Below are 21,065 nucleotides of genomic sequence, written 5' to 3' on the forward strand. Positions count from 1 at the left end.
TAAACATAGATGTGAAAGCCCTCTACAAAATATTAGCAAATCAAATACAAGAATAGATTTAAAAAATCATACACTATCATCAAGTAAGATTTATTCCAATAATGCAGAGATAGTTCAACATCCAGAAATTAAACTGATACACCAGATTAACAAAATGAAGAGCAAATATCATATGATCACCTCAAATGATGCAAGGAAAACATTTGATAAGATCCAACATCCACTTATGATAAAAACTTTCAATAAAAGGGGTATAAAAGGAAAGTACCTAAACACAATAAAGGTGATATATGACAAACCCACAGCCAATATCATACTCAACAGTGAAAAACTAAAAGCTATTTCTCTAAGAACAGGAAGAAGACAAGGCTGCCCACTTTTGACACTCTTATTTAACATGATAATGGAAGTTTCAGTCATGGAACTTAGGCAAGGAATAGAAATAAAAGGTATCAAAACTGGAAAGGAGGAATTAAAACTGTCACTCCTTGCAGATGACATGATATGATTCTATATATAGGAAACCCAAAAGAACCCACCAAAAAAACTATTAGAAACAATTAACGAATGCAGGAAAGTTGAAGGGTACAAAACCAACAAAAAAAATCAGTTGAATTTCTATACACCAATAACAAACTAGCAGAAAGAGAAATCAAGAATACATTCCCATTTACAATCACAATAAAAAGAATAAAATACTTGGGAATAAATCTAACCAAAGAGGCAAAATACCTATACACTGAAAACTATAAGACATTATTGAAAGAAATTGAAGAAAACATAAAGAAATGGAAAGATATTCCATTTTCATGGATTGGAAGAACAAACATAGTTAAAATGTCCATATTACCTAAAGCAATCTACAGATTCAATGCAATCCCAATCAGAATCCCAATGACATTTCTCATGGAAATTGAGCAAAGAATCCAGAATTTATATGGAACAACAAAAGACCCCAAGGAGTCAAAGAAACCTTGAGAAAGAAGAACAAAGCTGGAGGTATCACACTCCCTGAATCAAAATATACTACAAAGCTACAGTAATCAAATTAGCATGGTACTGGCACAAAAGCAGATCAACAGAGCAGAATTGAGAGTCCATAAATAAAACCACACATCCAAAGGCAGTTAATCTTTGACAAAGGAGCCAAGAACATACAATGGAGAAAGGAAAGTCTCTTCAATAGATGGTGCTGGGAAAACAAGACAGTCACACGCAAAAATTGAAAGCAAACCATTCTTTTACATCATATACAAAAAATAACTCAAAATGGATCAAAGACTTGAATGTAAGACCTGAAACCATAAACTAGAACAAAACATAGGCAGCATGCTCTCTGAAATTGGTCTTAGCAGTATCTTTTTGAATACAGAGTCTCCTCAGTCAAAGGAAACAAAAAAATAAACAAATGGGACTATATCAAGCTAAAATGTTTCTGTATGGCCAAGGAAACCTTCAACAAATCAAAACACAACCCACCAACTGGGAACAAATATTTGCAAATCATATATTTGACAAGGGGTTGATTTCCAAAATATATAAAGAACTCATAAAAATCAGCAACAAAAAAAGTGAACAACTCAATAAAAGAAATGGTAAGAACAGATATTTTTCCAAAGGAGATATATGGATGGCCAACAGGTACATAAAAGATATTCAACATCACTAATTATTAGGGAAATGCAAATCAAAACTACAATGACAAAGCACCTCAAACCTTCAGAAGGGCTATTATTAAAAAGAAAAGAAATAACAAGTGTTGAAAGGATGTGGAGAACAGGGAAACCTCATTCACTGTCCATAAAAATGCAACCCTGAGCCACTATGGAAATCAGTGTAGAGATTTCTCAAAAAAATAAAAATACAAATTCCATATGATTCAGTGATTCCATTTCTGTGTATTTATCCAAAGAACATGAAAACACTAATTTGATAAGATATATGCACCCCCATGTTCATTGCAGCATTATTCACAATAGCCAGGACTTGGAAGTAACCCAAGTGTAGGGGGAAGGTGAAAGTAGTGAAGGGGCAGTATAGTGATGGATGGAAACTAGACTTTTGGTGGTGAACACAATGCAGTCTATACAAAGTCTGAAATGTAATAATGTTGACCGGCAATTTACACAATGTTATAAACCAAGGTGACCATGACAAAATAATTTTAAAAGCAATAACAATGAGATACCAATACACATCTACTAGAATGGCCAAAATAGGAGAGATATTGTCAAGATGGTGGCATAAGCAGACTCTGAACTCATCTCCCCCCACGAACACAACCAGGTTACAACTACTTTTGGAAAAATTACTCTGGATAGAAAACTGAAAACTGGATAAAAAGAACCCCCGCAACAAGGGACAGTCCTGACTAAGGTGGAAGAGGCAGAAATTCCTGCTGGAGAGCAAAAATGCCACCTTCAGGGGCAGCAGACCTCTCAGCTGACCAGGCGGGAACCACCCTAAGGTATGCAGCCCTCTCTGGAGGAGTGAGATCCTGAGTGGGTGCTGATACTGCTATGAGCATCCTTGAGACTCAGCACAACTGAGATGAGGATCTAACTGTCTGGATTTGCTGGCTATTAACTGCAGCGAGGATACTCCCAGAAAAGCTATCAGACAAAAGCTGAAAGGACCTGGGTCTTAAAGTGCCCATGCACAAACTCACCATTTCAGCAACCTAAAGTCACCAGAGAAGAGGCTGACAGCCCTTTGGTGAAACGAGACTCACCTGGTGGGCTCTGGGGCATCTTGGTGAGAGGAGAGACCTCTCTGGAGACTGAGACACTGGTGGGGGCCATTGTTCTACCAGGTTCAGGCGTGCTGACACAGACCCCAGTGGACTCCATTGAGGTTCTTCCCTTGGCCTGTTAGCCCAGGGGTCAGCCACACCCACTAGAGCACAGATTTAATCCAGTTCAGCCAGGGCAGGTAGCCTGCCCCAGGGACCCGCCCCACCCAACAGCAAGTTCTCAGGCTACTTTTCAGCCTGCATTGACTGGGTGCCTTGATCCTTTAGAGGCAGGTGGTCTGTCTACCTCTGTGGGGCAAGGGCTGTGTGAGGACCCGGTGAACTGTGGGTGGCACTGGTGGAGAGGTGGGGGCCTCAGCAGTGGGGCATCAGGGTGTGCTCCAGGGAGTTGTGAAGTGTGCATGGACCAGGACTGTGTTGACAGTGTGTGTGGTCCTGTGGGGGGTGAGGCTTAGCAGCAGCAGAAGACCTGTGCTTCACAAATAGGCATAAAAAGGATCAGCCACACCTTCCAAAGCCTGAAACAATTGAGTGCTCCCATGCCTAGGGCTAGCCCCACTCAGCTGCAACCCTAAGAGAACTGACAACAGCCTTGTAGGCCTGAGGACTACAGCAACAGTAAGCCTTTGAGCCCAGCAACCAGCTACACTGGGTACCAACCCCATTAAGAGGAAAACTGCAAAAAGAGTGTGCTGATAGATTTTGTAGCCAATGATGCTGAGGCTCTCCAAACCAGACTTACAAACAGCTGGCCAGGGAAGGAAAGACTAGATTCCCTGGGTACCTGCATTAAGAGCAACCCTGACACAGCAGAAGGACACAAGTAGCCCACAAAGGGGTCATTCCTGGATCATTTGGACTGGTGATGAGAGGGAAGTACACTATTGGGCCTCATAAAGCATCTCTTACATAAGGCCACTTCTCCAAGATCAGGAGACATAGCTGACTCAGCTAATACATAGAAATAAGCACAGAGAAAGAGGCATAATGAGGAGGCAAAGGAATACACTCCAAGCAAGGGAACAGGATGAAACCCCAGAAAAAAGGATTAAATGAAACAGAAATAAGCTCCCTACTCAACAAAGAGTTTAAACCAAATCTCATAAGGATGCTCACAGATATTAGGAGAAGACTGGATGAAGACAGTGAGCTCATCAGCAATGAACTAGAAGATATAAAAAAGAACCAATCAGAAATGAAGACTACAATGCTGGAAATGAAAAATGAACTAGAGGGACTCAATAGCAGAGTAGAGGATGCAGAAGAATGGATCAGCAAGCTAGATGAAAGACTAGAGGAAATCACCCAAGCTGAACATGAAAAAAAAAAAAAGAATTAGACAGAATGAGAACAGTCTAAGGAAACTCTAGGACAATATCAAGCACTTTAACATTCAGATTATAGGTGTCCCAGAAGGAGAAGAGAGAGACAAAGGGGCAGAAAATTTATTTGAAGAAATATTAGATGAAAATTTTCCTAACCTAAGGATGGAAACAGACATCCAAGTACAGGATACACAGAGAGCTGCAAACAAGATAAGCCCAAAGAGGTCCACACCAAGACACATTATAATTAAAATGTCCAAAATTAAAGATAAAGAGAGAATCCTAAAAGCAGCTAGAGAAAGGCCACCTGTGACATACAAAGGAAATCCCATAAGGCTTTCAGCCAACTTCTCAGACAAAACCCTGCAGGCAAGAAGAGAGTGGCATGACTATTTAAAGTGCTCAAAGGAAAAAACTTATAGCCAAGAATACTCTATCCAGCAAGGTTGTCATTCACAATAGAAGGAGAGATAAAGAGCTTCCCAGACAAGCAAAAATAAAAGCAGTTTATTACCAAGAAACCAGTTCTACCAGAAATGCTGAAGGGACTTATTCAAGTGGGAAAGCAATGACCACAAATAGAGATTTAAAAAATTATCCAAAAAAACCCCCGGCAATAAATCACTTGTAAAGGTAAAAATATAGTAAAGGTAGCAGATGAACTACTTGTGAAGATAATATGAATGCTAAAAGAAAAATGTACTAAAATCACCTATTTCAATGATAAGAGGGTAATGGATAGACGCACTAAACAAGAGACTACATATGATTTCAAAAAATAAAATATGAGAGGAGGGGAGTGAAAAAGTAGAGCTTTTAGAAAGAGGTCAGGCTAAAGAGTCTATCAATTCTATATAGACTGTTATATACATAAAATATTATATAAGATCCTCATGGTAATCACAAATCAGAAACCTGTAATAAGTACACAAAAAAGTAAGACAAAAGAAATCAAACATATCACTAAAGAAAGCCATCAAACCGCAAGAAAAGAGAGCAAGAGAAGAAGAAAGGAACAGAGAAGAACTACTAAAACACCCAGAAAAAAGTAACAAAATGGCAAGAAATACATATTTATCAATAGCTACTTTAAATGTCAATGGACTAAATGCTTCAATCAAAAGGCAAAGGGTGGGGGCGGGTCCTGTGGCTAAGTGGTTAAGTTTGTGTGCTCCACCTCAGCAGCCCAGGGATTCACCAGATCAAATCCTGGTCACGAATATGGCATTGCTCATCAAGCCATGGTGAGGTGGCATCCCACATGCCACAACTAGAAGGACCCACAACTAAAAATACACAACTATGTATCAGGAGGCTTTGGGGATGAAAAGAAAAAAATTTTAAAAATCTAAAAAAAAAAAAAGCATAAGATGGCCAGTGGAATAAAAAAACAAGACCCATGTACATGCTGCCTACAGAAACACACTTCAGACCTAAGACACTCACGAACTGAAAGTGAAAGGATGGAAAAAGATATTCCATGAAAAAGGCAAAGAAAGTAAAGCAAGGGTGGAGCAAAATGGCGGGGTGAGCTGACCCGGGACTCTCTCCCCTCCAAAGTACAACAAAGGACTGAAAAAAAAAAAAACACCTGAATTTCAGCTAATGAACCTAATGCCAGGACTCAGAGACCTACACTATCAAAAGACAGAAGACGGAGCCCCTACTGCCCACCTCGGAGGTGCTGGAACAGGGTAGGAGAGAACATCGCTCCATCCCCTAGAAACCGGGATTGCCGTGCGGGTCCGGGAAGGAGCGGTGGAGGGGCCGCGTGACCAGGGGATCGTCTAGGACTCCTGCCACCGGTACAGTGGAAACCCGCTGATGGGGGAAAGCTTCTGTGCACGGGGACCCCATAAACGCAGGGCGGGAGACCAGAGAACAGAACTGATCGAATCCAGATCAGTGCGAGAGAGAAACCACCCCCCCCCCCCCCCCCGCGCTGGCAAAGCACACTGGGCACCGCCATCTTGCCCAAAGGCTGCGAGATCAGAACACGCGGCTCTCGACCCCCATCTAGTGGCGACAGGCGGTAACTGCAACCTAATTCTACCACCATGTGAAAAAACCGCTCCTGTACCATCCAGCAATTTATAAAAGCCCCAGACGAGAAGGAAAACAATAAAAACATAGAATTAAGTCCTGAGGACTTGGAATTAGGTAAACTAAATGAAAATGAGTTCAGAGCAGCTATAATAAAAAAACTCAATGAGGTAGAGAGAAAGATAGAGAAACAAGCCAAGTTCTGGAGTTACTTCACGAAAGAGATTGAAATCATAAAGAAGAATCAAACAGAATTACTAGAGATGAAAAACACAATGGACCAGATAAAACAGAATACAAATTCCCTGAATGCCCGGGTAGACTCCACAGAAGAGCAAATTAGCATAATTAAAGATAGACAGGCTGAAATGCTCCAGACAGAGGAAGAAAGAGAACTAAGGTTTAAAAGGAATGAGGAAAGTATTAGAGAGATAGCAGATTCAATGAGGAGAAAGAATTTAAGGATCATAGGAATTCCCGAGAATGTAGAAAAGGAAAATGGAGCAGAAAGTGTGCTTAAAGAAATTATAGAAGAGAACTTCCCAAATCTAGGGATTGAGGGAGAAACGTGTGTAGAGGAAGCTTTCAGATCTCCTAGATTTGTCAATGTAAAAAGACCTACTGCAAGGCATATAGTAGTAAAAATGGCAAAAAGGAATGACAAAGAAAGAATACTCAGGGCTGCATGAAATAAGAGAATTACCTAGAAGGCAGCCCCTGTCAGACTTTCAGTGGATTTCTCTGCAGAAACCTTACAAGCTAGGAGAGAATGGAGTGACATATTCAAAGCTTTAAAAGATAAAAATCTTCAGCCAAGAATACTCTATCCAGCAAGAATATCCTTCAGGTATGAGGGAGAAATGAAGTCTTTTCCAGGCAAACAAAAGTTAAAGGAATTTGTAGCTGAAAGTCCTCAACTACAAGAAATCCTCAAGAAGGCTCCCATACCTGAAAAAAGAAAAAAGGGAGAAGGGGTCACAAACCACAGAGTAGGGAGACAGATAAATAGAACGAGAATAGGATAGCAAATATTCAACTATAGCATTAGGGTAAAGGTAAGGAAACTACCAAAGCAAAGACGATCTTATCACTCTAACTACAAACTCATAACACAAGTTGGAACAAGAAGTGAAAATAATAATTTAGGAGGGGAAGAGCAAAGGGACTAAATTACTCTAGGCCAAGTAAGTAAGAGACCACCAGAGAATAGACTATATTATACACGAGATTCTAAATACAAACTTCAGGGTAGACACTAAACTAAACAACAGAACAGAGACACAAAACATAAATAAGCAAAAATCTAAGAAACCTAGCATAAGAAATTGTAGTATCAAATGGGTAGGATAAAGCACACAGGAAGAGAAAAGCAGGAAAGCCAGATAATGAGCAACAGATCGACAGCTTTAAGTCCACATGCATCAATAATCACTCTTAATGTAAACGGATTGAACTCTCCAATAAAAAGACACAGAGTGGCAAAATGGATTAAAGAACAAGATCCAACAATTTGTTGCCTCCAGGAAACACACCTCAGCCCCAAGGACAAACACAGACTCAGGGTGAAGGGGTGGAGGACAATACTTCAAGCTAATAGCAAGGAAAAAAAAGCAGGTGTTGCAATTCTTATATCAGACCAAGTGGATTTCAAAATAAGACAGGTAAAGAGAGACACAGAGGGACAATATATAATGATCAAAGGGACACTTCATCAAGAAGAAATAACGCTTATAAATATCTATGCACCCAACATAGGAGCACCAAGATTCATAAAGCAACTATTAACAGACCTAAAGGAAGATGTTAAAAACAGCACAATAATAGTAGGGGACCTCAACACCCCACTCACATCAATGGACAGATCATCCAGACAGAAAATCAACAAGGAAATAGTGGAGCTGAATGAAAAACTAAAACAATTGGACTTAATAGACATATATAGATCACTCCACCCTGAAGGAGCTGAATACACATTCTTCTCAAGTGCACATGGAACATTCTCTAGGATAGACCATATGTTGGGAAACAAGGCAAGCCTCTACAAATTAAAAAAAATTGAAATAATAACAAGCATCTTCTCTGATCATAATCCTATAAGGCTAGAAATTAATTACAAGAAAAAGCTGAGAAAGGCACAAAGATGTGGAGACTAAACAATACACTACTGAACAAGAAATGGATCATTGAAGAAATTAAAGAAGAAATAAAAAAATACCTGGAAACTAATGAAAATGATAACACGCCATACCAACTCATATGGGATACAGCAAAAGCTGTATTAAGAGGAAAATTCATTGCAATACAGGAACATCTTAACAAACAAGAAAAATCCCAGATAAGCAATCTTAAGCTACACCTAACTGAACTAGAGAAAGAAGAAGTAATAAAGCCCAAAGTCAGCAGAAGGAGAGAAATAATGAAAATCAGAGCAGAAATAAAACTATTGAAATGAAAAAGGCAGTAGAAAGGATCAATGAAACAAAGAGCTGGTTTTTTGAGAAGATAAATAAAATTGACAAACCCGTAGGCAGACTTAGATAGAAAAAAAAGGAGAAAGCTCAAACAAACAAAATCAGAAATGAAAGAGGAGAAATAACAACAAACTCTGCAGAAATACAACAGATTATAAGAGAATACTACAAAAAACTATATGCCAACAGAATGGATAACCTAGAGGAAATGGATAAATTCTTGGACTCCTACAATCTCCAAAAGCTCACTCAAGAAGAAGCAGACAATTTGAACAGACCAATCACAAGGAAAGAGATTGAAACAGCAATCAAAAACATCCCAAAGAATAAAACCTCAGGACCAGATGGCTTTCCTGCGGAATTCTAGCAAACTTTCAGAGAGGATTTAATACCTATCCTTTTCAAGCTATTCCAAAAAATTAGGGAGGATCGAACACTTCCTAACACATTCTATGAGGCCAACATCATGCTGATACCAAAGCCAGACAAGGAAGCCACGAAAAAAGAGAACTACAGGCCAATATCACTGATGAACATAGATGCAAAAATTCTAAACAAAATTTTGGCAACCAGAATTCAGCAATTCATCAAAAGAATCATACATCATGATCAAGTGGGGTTCATACCAGGTACACAGGGATGGTTCAACATCTGCAAATCAATCAACGTGATACACCACATCAACAAACTGAGGAATAAATACCACATGATCATTTCAATAGATGCAGAAAAAGCATTTGACAAGATCTAACAGCCATTTATGATAAAAAGTCTGAACAAAATGGGCATAGAAGGGAACTACCTCAACATAATAGAGGCCATATATGACAAGCCCACAGCCAACATCATGCTCAATGGGCAAAAACTGAACACCATCCCCCCAAAAACACGAATGAGACAAGGATGCCCTCTATCACCACTCTTATTTAACATAGTACTGGAGGTCCTGGCCAGAGCAATCAGGCAAGATAAAGGAATAAAAGGAATCCAAATAGGGAGGAAAGAAGTGAAACTCTCGCTGTTTGCAGACGACATGATCTTATATATAGAAAACCCCAAAGAATCCATTGGAAAACTCTTAGAAGTAATCAACAACTACAGCAAAGTTTCAGGGTATAAAATCAATTTGCATAAATCAGTAGCATTTCTATATTCTAACAACGAACTAACAGAAAAAGAACTCAAGAACACAATACCATTCACGATAGCAACAAAAAGAATAAAATACCTTGGGGTAAATTTAACTAAGGAAGTGAAGGACCTATATAATGAAAATTACAAGGCCTTTCTGAGAGAATTGGATGACGACATAAGGAGATGGAAAGACATTCCATGTACATGGATTGGAAGAATAAACATAGTTAAAATGTCCATTCTACCTAAAGCAATCTACAGATTCAACGCCATCCCAATCAGAATCCCAATGACATTCTTTACAGAATTAGAACAAAGAATCCTAAAACTCATATGGGGCAACAAAAGACCCCGAATTGCTAATGCAATCCTGAGAAAAAAGAACAAAATCGGAGACATTACAATCCCTGACTTCAAAACTTACTACAAAGCTACAGTAATCAAAACAGCATGGTACTGGTACAAAAACAGGTGCACAGATCAATGGAACAGAATTGAAAGCCCAGAAATCAAACCACACATCTATTGACAGCTTATCTTCGACAAAGGAGCAAAGTGCATACAATGGAGAAAAGAAAGTCTTTTCAACAAATGGTGCTGGGAAAACTGGAAAGCCATATGTAAAAGAATGAAAATTGACCATTCTTTTTCACCATTCACCAAAATAAACTCAAAATGGATCAAAGACCTAAAGGTGAGACCTGAAACCATAAGGCTTGTAGAAGAAAACATAGGCAGTACACTCTTTGACATCAGTATTAAAAGGACCTTTTCGGACACCATGTCTTCTCAGAGAAGGGAAACAATAGAAAGAATAAACAAATAGGACTTCATCAGACTAAAGAGCTTCTTCAAGGCAAATGAAAACAGGATTGAAACAAAAATAAACCCCACTAACTGGGAAAAAATATTTGCAAGTCATATATCTGACAAAGGCTTAACATCCATAATATATAAAGAACTCTCACAACTCAACAACAAAAAATCAAACAACCCGATCAAAAAATGGGCTGGAGACATGAACAGACATTTCTCCAAAGAAGATATACGGATGGCCAATAGGCACATGAAAAGATGCTCATCATCGCTGATCAACAGGGAAATGCAAATCAAAACTACACTAAGATATCACCTTACACCCATTAGAATGACAAAAATATCTAAATCTAATAGTAAAAAATGTTGGAGAGGTTGTGGAGAGAATGGAACCCTCATACACTGCTGGTTGGAATGCAAACTAGTGCAGCCACTATGGAAAACAGTATGGAGATTCCTCAAAAAATTAAAAATAGAACTACCATACGATCCAGCCATTCCACTACTGGGTATCTATCCAAAGAGCTTGAAGTCAGCAATTCCAAAAGTCTGAGGCACCCCAATGTTCTTTGCAGCATTATTTACAATAGCCAAGACATGGAAGCAACCTAAGTGCCCATCAACAGATGAATGGATAAAGAAGTTGTGGTATAGATACACAATGGAATACTACTCAGCTGCAAAACAGAACAAAATCATCCCATTTGCAACAACATGGATGGACCTTGAGGGAATGATGTTAAGTGAAATAAGCCAGTTAGAGAAGGATAATCTCTGTATGACTCCACTCATATTAGGAATTTAAAAATGTGGATAAAGAGAACAGATTAGTGGCTACCCTGGGAAAGGTGGGGTGGGGGGTCAGCACAAAGGGTGAAGTGGTGCACCTACAACATGAATGACAAACATTAATGTACAACTGAAATCACACAAGATTGTAACCTATCATTAACTCAATAAAAAAAAAGAAATTGGGGGAAAAAAAGAAAGTAAAGCAAGGGTAACAGTACTTATATCAGACAAAATACACTTTAAAACAAAAACTGTAAGAAGAAACAAAGGGCACTACATAATGATAAAGGGAACAATCCAAGAAGAAGGTATAACACTTGTAAATATCTATGCATCCAACATAGGAGCACCTAAAATTATATAGCAATTATTAACAGACATAAAAAGAGAAATAAACAGTAACACAATAATAGTAGGGGACTATAACACTCCACTTACACCAATGGATAAATCATCCAAACAGATCAATAAGGAAACACTGGCCTTAAATGACACGTTAGACCAGATGGACTTAGATATATAGAACATTCCATCCCCAAACCACAGAACGCACATTCTTTACAAATGCACATGGAACATTCTCCAGACTTGATCACATATTAGGCCACAAAACAAGTCTCAATAAATTTAAGAAGATCGAAACAATACAATGCATCTTTTCTGACCACAAAGGTGTGAAACCAAAAATCAACTACAGGAAGAAAACCAGAAAGGCCACAAAAATGCGGAGATTAAACAAAATGCTACTGAACAATGATTGGGTCAATGAGGAAATCAAAGGAGAAATCAAAAAAATACCTGGAGACAAATGAAAATGAAAATACAACATGCCAAAATCTGTGGCATACAGCAAAAGCTGTTCAAAAGGGAAGTTTATAGAAATTCAGGCCTTCCTTAGCAAAGAAGAAATATCCCAAATAAACAATCTAAAAGCACATCTATAGGTACTGGAAAAAGAACAAAAAAGAAAGCTCAAAATTAGCAGAAGGAAAGAAATAATAAAAATCAGAGCAGAAATAAAAGAAATAGAGACTAAAAAATCAATAGAAAAAATTAATGAAACCAATTGCTGGTTCTTTGAAAAGATAAACAAAATTGACAAACCCTTAGCTAGACTCAGCAAGAGAAAAAGACAGAAGGTTCAAATAAATAAAATCAGAAATGAAAGAGGAGAGATTACAACGAATACCTCAGAAATACAAAAAATAATAAGAGAATACTATGAAAAGCTACACGCCCACAAACAGGATAATCTAGAAGAAATGGATCAATTCTTAGAAACATAAAACCTTCCAAAATTAGACCAAGAAGTAGTAGAGAATTTGAATAGATCAATCACCATTAAGGAGATCGAAACAGCAATCAAAAACCTCCCAAAAAATAAAACTCCAGGACCAGATGGCTTCCCTGGTGAATTCTATCAAACATTCGAAGAAGACTTAATACCTATCCTTCTCAAACTCCTCCAAAAAATTGAAGAGGAGGGAGGCCTCCTAGCTCACTCTACAAAGCCAACATTATCCTGATACCAAAACCAGACAAGGACAACACAAAAAAAAGAAAATTAAAGGCCAATATCACTGATGAACATCGATGCAAAAATCCTCAACAAAATGCCAGCAAATCGAATACAACTTACATTAGAAAGATCAAACATCATGATCAAGTGGGTTTCATTTCAGGGATGCAGGGATGGTTCAACATCCGCAAATCTATCAACATGATACACCACATTAACAAAATGAAGAATAAAAATCACATGATCACCTCAATAGATGCAGACAAAGCATTTGAAATGATACAGCATCCATTTATGATAAAAATTCTAAATAAAATGTGTATAGGAGGAAAATACTTCAACGTAATAAAGGCCATATATGATACACCCACAGCAAATATCATTCTCAATGGACAAAAACTGAAAGCTATCCCTCTAAGAATAGGAGCCAAACAAGGATGCCCATTGCTACCACTCTTATTTAACATAGTATTGTAAGTCATAGCTAGAGCAATCAGGCAAGAAAAAGAAATAAAAGGGATCCACATTGGAAAAGAAGACGTGAAACGGTCATTCTTTGCAGATGACATGATTTTATATAAAGAAAACCCTAAAGAATCCACTAAAAAATCTTTAGAAAAAATAAATGAATACAGTCAAGTCATGGGATCCAAAATCAACATACAAAAACGGTTCCGTTTCTATACACTAACAATGAAGTAGCAGAAAGAGAAACTAAGAATACAATCCCATTTACAATTGCAACAAAAAGACTGAAATACCTAGGAATAAACTTTAAAAAAGAGGTGAAAGATCTGTGCACTGAAAACTATAAGACATTGTTGAAAGAAATCGAAGGAGACACAAAGGAATGGAAAGATATTCCATGCTCTTGGATTGGAATAATTAACATTGTTAAAATGTCCATGCTTCCTAAAGCAATCTACAGATTCAACGCAATCCCTATCAAAATTCCAACAACATCTTTCACAGAAGTAGAACAAAGAATCCTAAAATTTATATGAACAACAAAAGACCCCGAATAGCCAAAGGATTCCTGAGAAAAAAAGAACAAAGCTGGAGGTATCACAATTCCTGATTTCAAAATATACTACAAAGCCATAGTAACCAAAACAGCATGGTACTTGCATAAAAACAGACACATAGATCAATGGAGCATAATAGAGCCCAGAAATAAGCCCACACGTTTATAGACAGCTAATATTCGACAAGGGAGCCAAGAGCATACGATGGAGAAAGGAGAGTCTCTTCAATAAATGGTGTTGGGAAAACTGGACAGCCACATGTGAAAGAACAAGAGTAGACCATTACCTTAAACCATGCACAAAACTCAACTCAAATCAATTAAAGACTTGACTGTAAGACCCAAAACCATGAAACTTCTAGAAGAAAACATAGGCAGTACACTCTTTGACATCAGTCTGAGCAGCATATTTTCAAGAACTATGTGTGACTGGGCAAGGGAAACAAGAGAAAAAATGAACAACCGGGACTACATCAAACTAAGAAGCTTCTGCACAGCAAAGGAAACCATCAACAGAACAAAAAGACAACCTAACAATTAGGAGAAGATATTTGCAAACCATATATCAGATTAATATCCAAAATATACAAAGGACTCATACATCTCAACAACAAAAAACCAACAATCCAATTAAAAAATGGGCAAAAGATCTGAACAGAGATTTCTCCAAAGAAGATATACAGATAGCCAACAGGCATTTGAAAATATGTTCAACATTATTAGAGATCAGGGAAATGCAAATCAAAACTACAATGAGGTATCACCTCACTCCAGTCAGAATGACTATAATTAATAAGACAGAAAACAGCAAGTATTGGAGAGGATGTGGAGAGAAGGGAACCCTCATACACTGCTGGTGCGAGTGTAAACTGGTACAGCCACTATGGAAAGCAGTATGGAGTATCCTCAGAAAATTAAGAATAGATCTACCATATGATCCAGCTATTCCACTGCTGGGTATTTATCCAAAGAACTTGAAAACTCAAAGGTATAAAGATACATGCACCCCTATGTTCATTGCAGCATTATACACAATAGCCAAGACTTGGAAGCAACCTAGGTGCCCATCAAGAGACAAATGGATAAAGAAGATGTGGTATATACACAATGGACTAATACTCAGCCATAAGAAATGATGAAATCTGGCCATTTGTGACAACATGGATGGACCTTGAGGGTGTTATGCTAAGTGAAGTAAGTCAGAGGGAGAAAGTCAAATACCATATGATCTCACTTATAAGCAGAAGATAAAAACAACAACAAACAAACACATAGCATTGGAGATTGGATTGGTGGTTACCATAGGGAAAGGGGTGAGGGGGGAGGGCAAAAGGGGTGATTAGGCTCACATGTGAGGTGATGGACTATAATTAGTTTGTGGGTGTTGGACATGATGTAATTTACACAGAATTAGAAATATATTATGATGTACATCTGAAAGCTATATGTTATAATTCAATGTTACTGCAACAAAAAAATAAACAATTAATTAATTTATAAAAGGAAATTAAATAATAAATGAAAAAGCAACAAACCCAAAAATTGGCTCTGAAAAAATCAACAAGATGACAAACATTTAGCTAAATGAATTTTTACAGAAAAGAGATGACTGAAGTTACAAAATCAGAAAGGAAAGTGAGAACATTCCTACTGATTTTACAGAACTAAAAAGGATTATAAGAGAATATTATGAATACTTATATACTAAAAAATTAGATAACCTAGATGAAATTGCCAAATTCCTAGAAACACAATCTAGTAAGCTGACTTAAGAAGAAATAGAAAATCTGAACAGAGCTGTAACTATTAATAAGATAGGATACGTAACCAAAAACCTCCCAAATAAGAAAAACCAACGCCAGATGGCTTCACTAGTCAATTCTATCAAATATTTAAAGAAGAATTAACACCAGTTCTTCTTAAACACTTCAAAAAACTTTCTAGAATAAGGAACACTTCCTGACTCATTCCATGAAGCCAACATTACATTGATGCCAACACCAGACAAAGACACCACAGGAAAGAAAGCTACAGGTCAATATTCCTTATGAATATAGGTGCAAAAATCCTGGACAAAATACTAGCAAACCAAATTCAGAAGCATATAAAGAGGATTATACTTCTTGACCCAGTGGGATATACTCCCAGAATGCAAGTGTGGCTCAAGGTGCAAAAATCAATCAATGTAATACACCACAAAAATAGAATGAAGGGAAAAAACAACAGGGTCATCTCAATTGGTGCTGAAAAGCATTTTACAAACCTCAACACTCTTTCATGATAACAACATTCAATAAACTAGAAAGAGATGGGAACTTCCTCAAAATGCTAAAGGCTTTTTATTAAAAACCCACAACTAACAACATACTCATTGATGAAAGACTGAAAGCTTTTCTGCTTGTTTTCCTTGGGAAAAATAAGGACACTGTGCTTTCACCATTTCTATTTAATATAGTGCTGGAAGTTCTAGCCAGAGCAATTAGGCAAGAAAAAGAAATTTAAAGCATCCAAATTGGAAAGGAAGAAGTAAAATTATCTGTGTTTGCAGGTGATATAATCTTACATGTACAAAACCCTAAAGAATTAGCAAGAAATTTTATAGCTAATAAACAAATTCAGCAAAATTTCACGATATAAAACCAATACACAAAATCAGTTTTATCTCCATATACTTGCAATGAACAATCTGAAAAGAAAATTTTAAAAAATTCATTTACATAGAATCAAAAAATTAAAATATGTAAAAATAAATTTAAAGAAGTGAAAGATTTGTCCACTGAAAACTATGAAACATTGCTGAAAGACATTAAAGAAGACACAAATAAATGGAAAGACATCCTATGTTAATGGACTGAAACTCTTTATATCATTAAGATGACGAGACAACCAAAAGTGATCAACAGATTCAATACAATCCCTATCAAAGCTCCAATGATTTTTTTTTACAGAAATAGAAAATCCATCCCCAAACTTACATGGAATCTCAAGAGACTCTAAAGAACCAACACTGAGTTGGAAAAGAACAAAATTGGAGGACTCATACTTTCTGATCTCAAAACTTACTACAAAAGCTACAGTAATCAAACTACTGTGATAATGGAATAATGATAGACATACAGACAAAAGGGAACAATGGAGGACCCAGAAATAAGCCCTCAGATGTATGCTCAATTGATATTCAACAAGGGTGCCAAGACAATCTAATGAGGAAAAGAGTCTTTTCAACAAACAATTTGGGAAAACTCAATATTCACGTGCATAAGAATGAAGTTGGAGCCTTATCTCATGTCCTATACAAAAAAGAACACAAAATCAATCAAAGAGTTGAAAGCTCACAAAATGGCAAAAAATTTTCGCAAATCATATCAAAATTAGAAAGAACTCCTACAAATGAACAACAGAAAATCAATGACCCATTCAAATATGGGAAAGGGACCTCAATAGACACATCTTCAAAGAAGATAGGCAAATGGAAAAAAGCACGTGAAAAGATGCACAACATCATTTGTCATTAGGGAAATGTAAATTAAAACCAGAATGAAGTACCACTTCACATCCTTTAGGATGGCTTTAATGGTTTTTTTTAAAAAAAACAAATGGAAAATAACAAACGTTGGATGGATGTGAGGAAAATGGGACTCAGCTGCATTACCGGTGAGTGTGAAATGGTGCAGCCACTGTGGAAAACAGTTTGGCAGTTTCTGAAAAAGCTAAACATAGAATTATCATGTGATTCAGTAGTTCTACTTCTAGGTATATACCCAGAGGGATTCAAAGCAAGGTCTCAAACAGATAGTTGGAGGGCAATGTTCATTGCGCCATACTCACAATAGACAAAGGTACAAAGAACTCAAGTGACCATCAGTAGGTGAATAGATACACAAAATGTATGTACATACAATAGCATATTGTTCAGTCACAAAAAGGAATGAAGTTCTGGTACATGCTACCACATGGATGAATCTTGAAAACATCGTGCTAAGTGAAAGAAGCCAGCCACAAGAGGAAAAATAATATATGATTCCACTTATATGTGGGACTTAGAATAGGCAAATTCAGAAAGTAGATTGGAGATTACGAGGGACTGTGGGAAGGCCGAATGGGAAATTAATGCTTAATGGTTACAGAGTTTCTGTTTGCAGTGATGCAAAAACTTAGGGGGGGCCGGCCTGTGGCCGAGTGGTTAAGTTCGCGCACTCTGCGTCAGTGGCCCAGGGTTTCACCGGTTTGGATCCTGGGCAAAGACATGGCACCACTCATTAGGCCATGCTGAGGCGGCATCCCACATGCCACAACTAGAAGGAAGCACAACTAAAATATACAACTATGTACTGGGGGGATTTGGGGGAAAATAGCAGGAAAAAAAAAAGATTGGCAACAGTTGTTAGCTCAGGTACCAATCTTTAAAAAAGAAAAAAAAATTGGAAATAGTTATTGGTGATGGCTGTACAAAATGAATGTAATTAATGTCACTGGATTGTATACTGAAAAATAAAGTGGCAAATTTTATGTTATGTATGTTTTACTAGTTGAAACAAAATAAGAATGGCATATACCCAAAACCATTGATGATAAATGGGTGAACTGAATGTTATATAAACTATATCTCAATAAAGCTGTTGGGTTTTTTTTTTTTTTTTTTAACAAAAAAGACTTCTACCTGGAAGATGCAGTCTATGTAGAGGAGTAAAAGTAAACAAAGTGTGATAAATTGCATCAGCACCAAACTGAACTTTACCAAACCCAGAAAAGTGCCTGGGGTGATGTACCCACTGGAGTAATTGCTTCAAGCTGCCAGTCTGGGGGTTGACTGCCCCCCTCCTCTGCCTTTCTGTTGCCTATAAATTGAACCAAGAACCTTCCAGCACTAAGACTATTAAATTCCTTTAAAATGTGGCATTAAAACTGACCTTGGTCTGTTGGAGATGGTGATCTAACCAGTCCAAAGTCTTCCTCATTCCCTCCTTCCTTCAGTCATCAGATCAGTATTTCTTGGCACCGTCAGTAGGCACAGTCCTGTGTTCCATGCTGTGGGAGCATAACGACATATTAGACCTAGTTACCACCATCAAGGAGTCCTTGGTTTGTGTGTGTGGACAGCAAATGAATGGAAAAGATACTTACTGGTTAATAACAGTTGACCATGGCCAGCACAACTTTCTAAGAGTTCGCTCATACTCTACACACAATTGTACGTTCTGTTTTGATCACTTTGTTTTAAGCTTCTCTCACATCATTAAAAATCCTCTATAAACATCTTTTCAACAAATGCTACATTTAGCCACATGGTTTACCCAACACTTTCTCATAAGAGCCCTGGATAGTGGGGCTTGCATTTATGCCAACAGGTGGAGCTGATAACCTGAAACTCTCCTGCTGCTTGGAAACACTGGATAAAACAAATCAAACAGGAAATGCCCTCTGGAAATTTCAGAGGCTGCCATGTATGGACTGGAGGCTCAACCCAATAATCATCTCTTTACGTTAATGGTTAACAGCAAAGTCTCTGGAGTCAGACTGCCTCGGTTTGAATCCTGGCTCCACCTCTTACCAACAGGGTGACCCTGAGCAAGCTGCGAACCTCTTTGTGCCTCGGTTTCCTCACCTAGAATTGGGGCTTCTTTAAAAAATCTATTATGTGGGTTGTTATGGGAGAAACATATAAAGTCTTTTGCTTAGTGCCTAGAACATAGCAAGTGCCCAGTGATTGTTGGCTATTAACAAGCATTATGAGCCCAACTATAGAGAAGAAACTGAGGACTCAGCAAGGGAAAGAAAGAGTTACAACCAGAATTCAAAGTCAGACCCTCTGACTCCAAAACTACTACTTCCCCATGTGCTGTGGGTGAAAAGCTGGTGCTGAGCCAACTAAGGGAAAGAGCCAGGGTCCAAGAGTCCCTGGAGTGGAAGCAGAAAGGAATGGAAAGTAACCGCAGAAGTAGAAGAAGGGTGGCAGGAATGGAAATGAGCAGTTATATGGCCTGGGGTTTGGACAGGAGCCCAGAATTTAGAGGAGAAAGAAAAGAACTCTGGCCCCATGGATTGTGTGATGAGTCACCTGTCATCAGGTAGAGCAAAGGGGAAGAGTGTTGGGAGTAAGAGGTTAGATGGGTGAGGAAGCAGGTCAGGAAGAAATGGCCCCTTGAAAGGCTACCTTCAAGGAATTCTTCCTGAAATATATTGTGTTTTACCTTCTGAATTATGGGCCTTGGATATGACCTTGAAGGAGAGAGTCATGAAAAATGTGCGGGTGAGAGACTTGAAGATTCACTTGTCCCCATCCCTTGCTCTTTTGCATATAATCTCCATGACTTTTTCAGGGCTCATCTCTCTCTCTCTCTATCAGTCTGCGCTTAATGAAGGCCTATACATCCTTCAAGACCCCATTCTTGTTTTTAGTTTTGTCCTTCCCTGGGTGGACTCAGTATACTATTCATTCCTCTGGTACAGGCCTTGCATATTTTATTCTTCTAAGTTAGATTTCTGCCTTTACCTAGACTGTTTGCTCACGAAATATTTGCTGAGTGAATGAATGACTGAACAAATGAGTATTCCTAGGATGTACTTAGGAATGGGATTATTATCCCCCCTTACAAGAGGAGAAACTGAGTCTCAGAGAATTTACATTGCTGGCTTGCATGTAGTGAGCCTAACCTGGGGCTGAGCCTCCTGAGTCCAACGCCAGTGCTTTATCCACTGGCACAGTCGCCCTGTGTCACCACTGAAGAGTGGAGTGGGACAAACCCCAGGGAAAACTGCAGTCAGCTGAGTCAGGCCACTTGTGAGTCCAATAGAGAAGTGTTCTAATCCCAGCTGGGGCTCTGCCTGAGTGTTTTCTGACAGCCACATCACTTTACTTCTCTGTAACTAGTTTTCATCTCTAAAATGGTTATAATAAATAAACCAACTTCACCTACTGAACATTTGTAAAATGGACTGTGGATTCCTCGATGCCAGGATTCATGTCTGTTTTGCTTGCAGCTGTGTCCCAGCACCTAGCATCCTGACTGGCAAATAGTAGGTGCACATTAAGTGTTTGAGTAGGAAATTGATGAGCGGAAAGTCGACATGGCCATTATCACGGTCAGCTGAGAAAGCTTTTCTCCCACTGTTTCCCAAGGTGGATCCTCCACAGTTAATCAACTCTGGTGGCCAAGTCTAAGCTCTGCCCTCACCCTTTGCCCTCACC

At 38.2% G+C, this 21,065-nt stretch overlaps 1 pseudogene; it reads right to left on the minus strand.

Annotated features, from left to right (window-relative positions):
- The window catches only part of LOC102148080 (cytochrome P450 4B1-like), a 93,342-nt pseudogene that overhangs the window by 54,888 nt on the left and 17,389 nt on the right, over positions 1-21,065 (minus strand).

This window comes from Equus caballus, chromosome 2 (assembly GCF_041296265.1).
Source record: "Equus caballus isolate H_3958 breed thoroughbred chromosome 2, TB-T2T, whole genome shotgun sequence".
Lineage (NCBI taxonomy): Eukaryota > Metazoa > Chordata > Mammalia > Perissodactyla > Equidae > Equus > Equus caballus.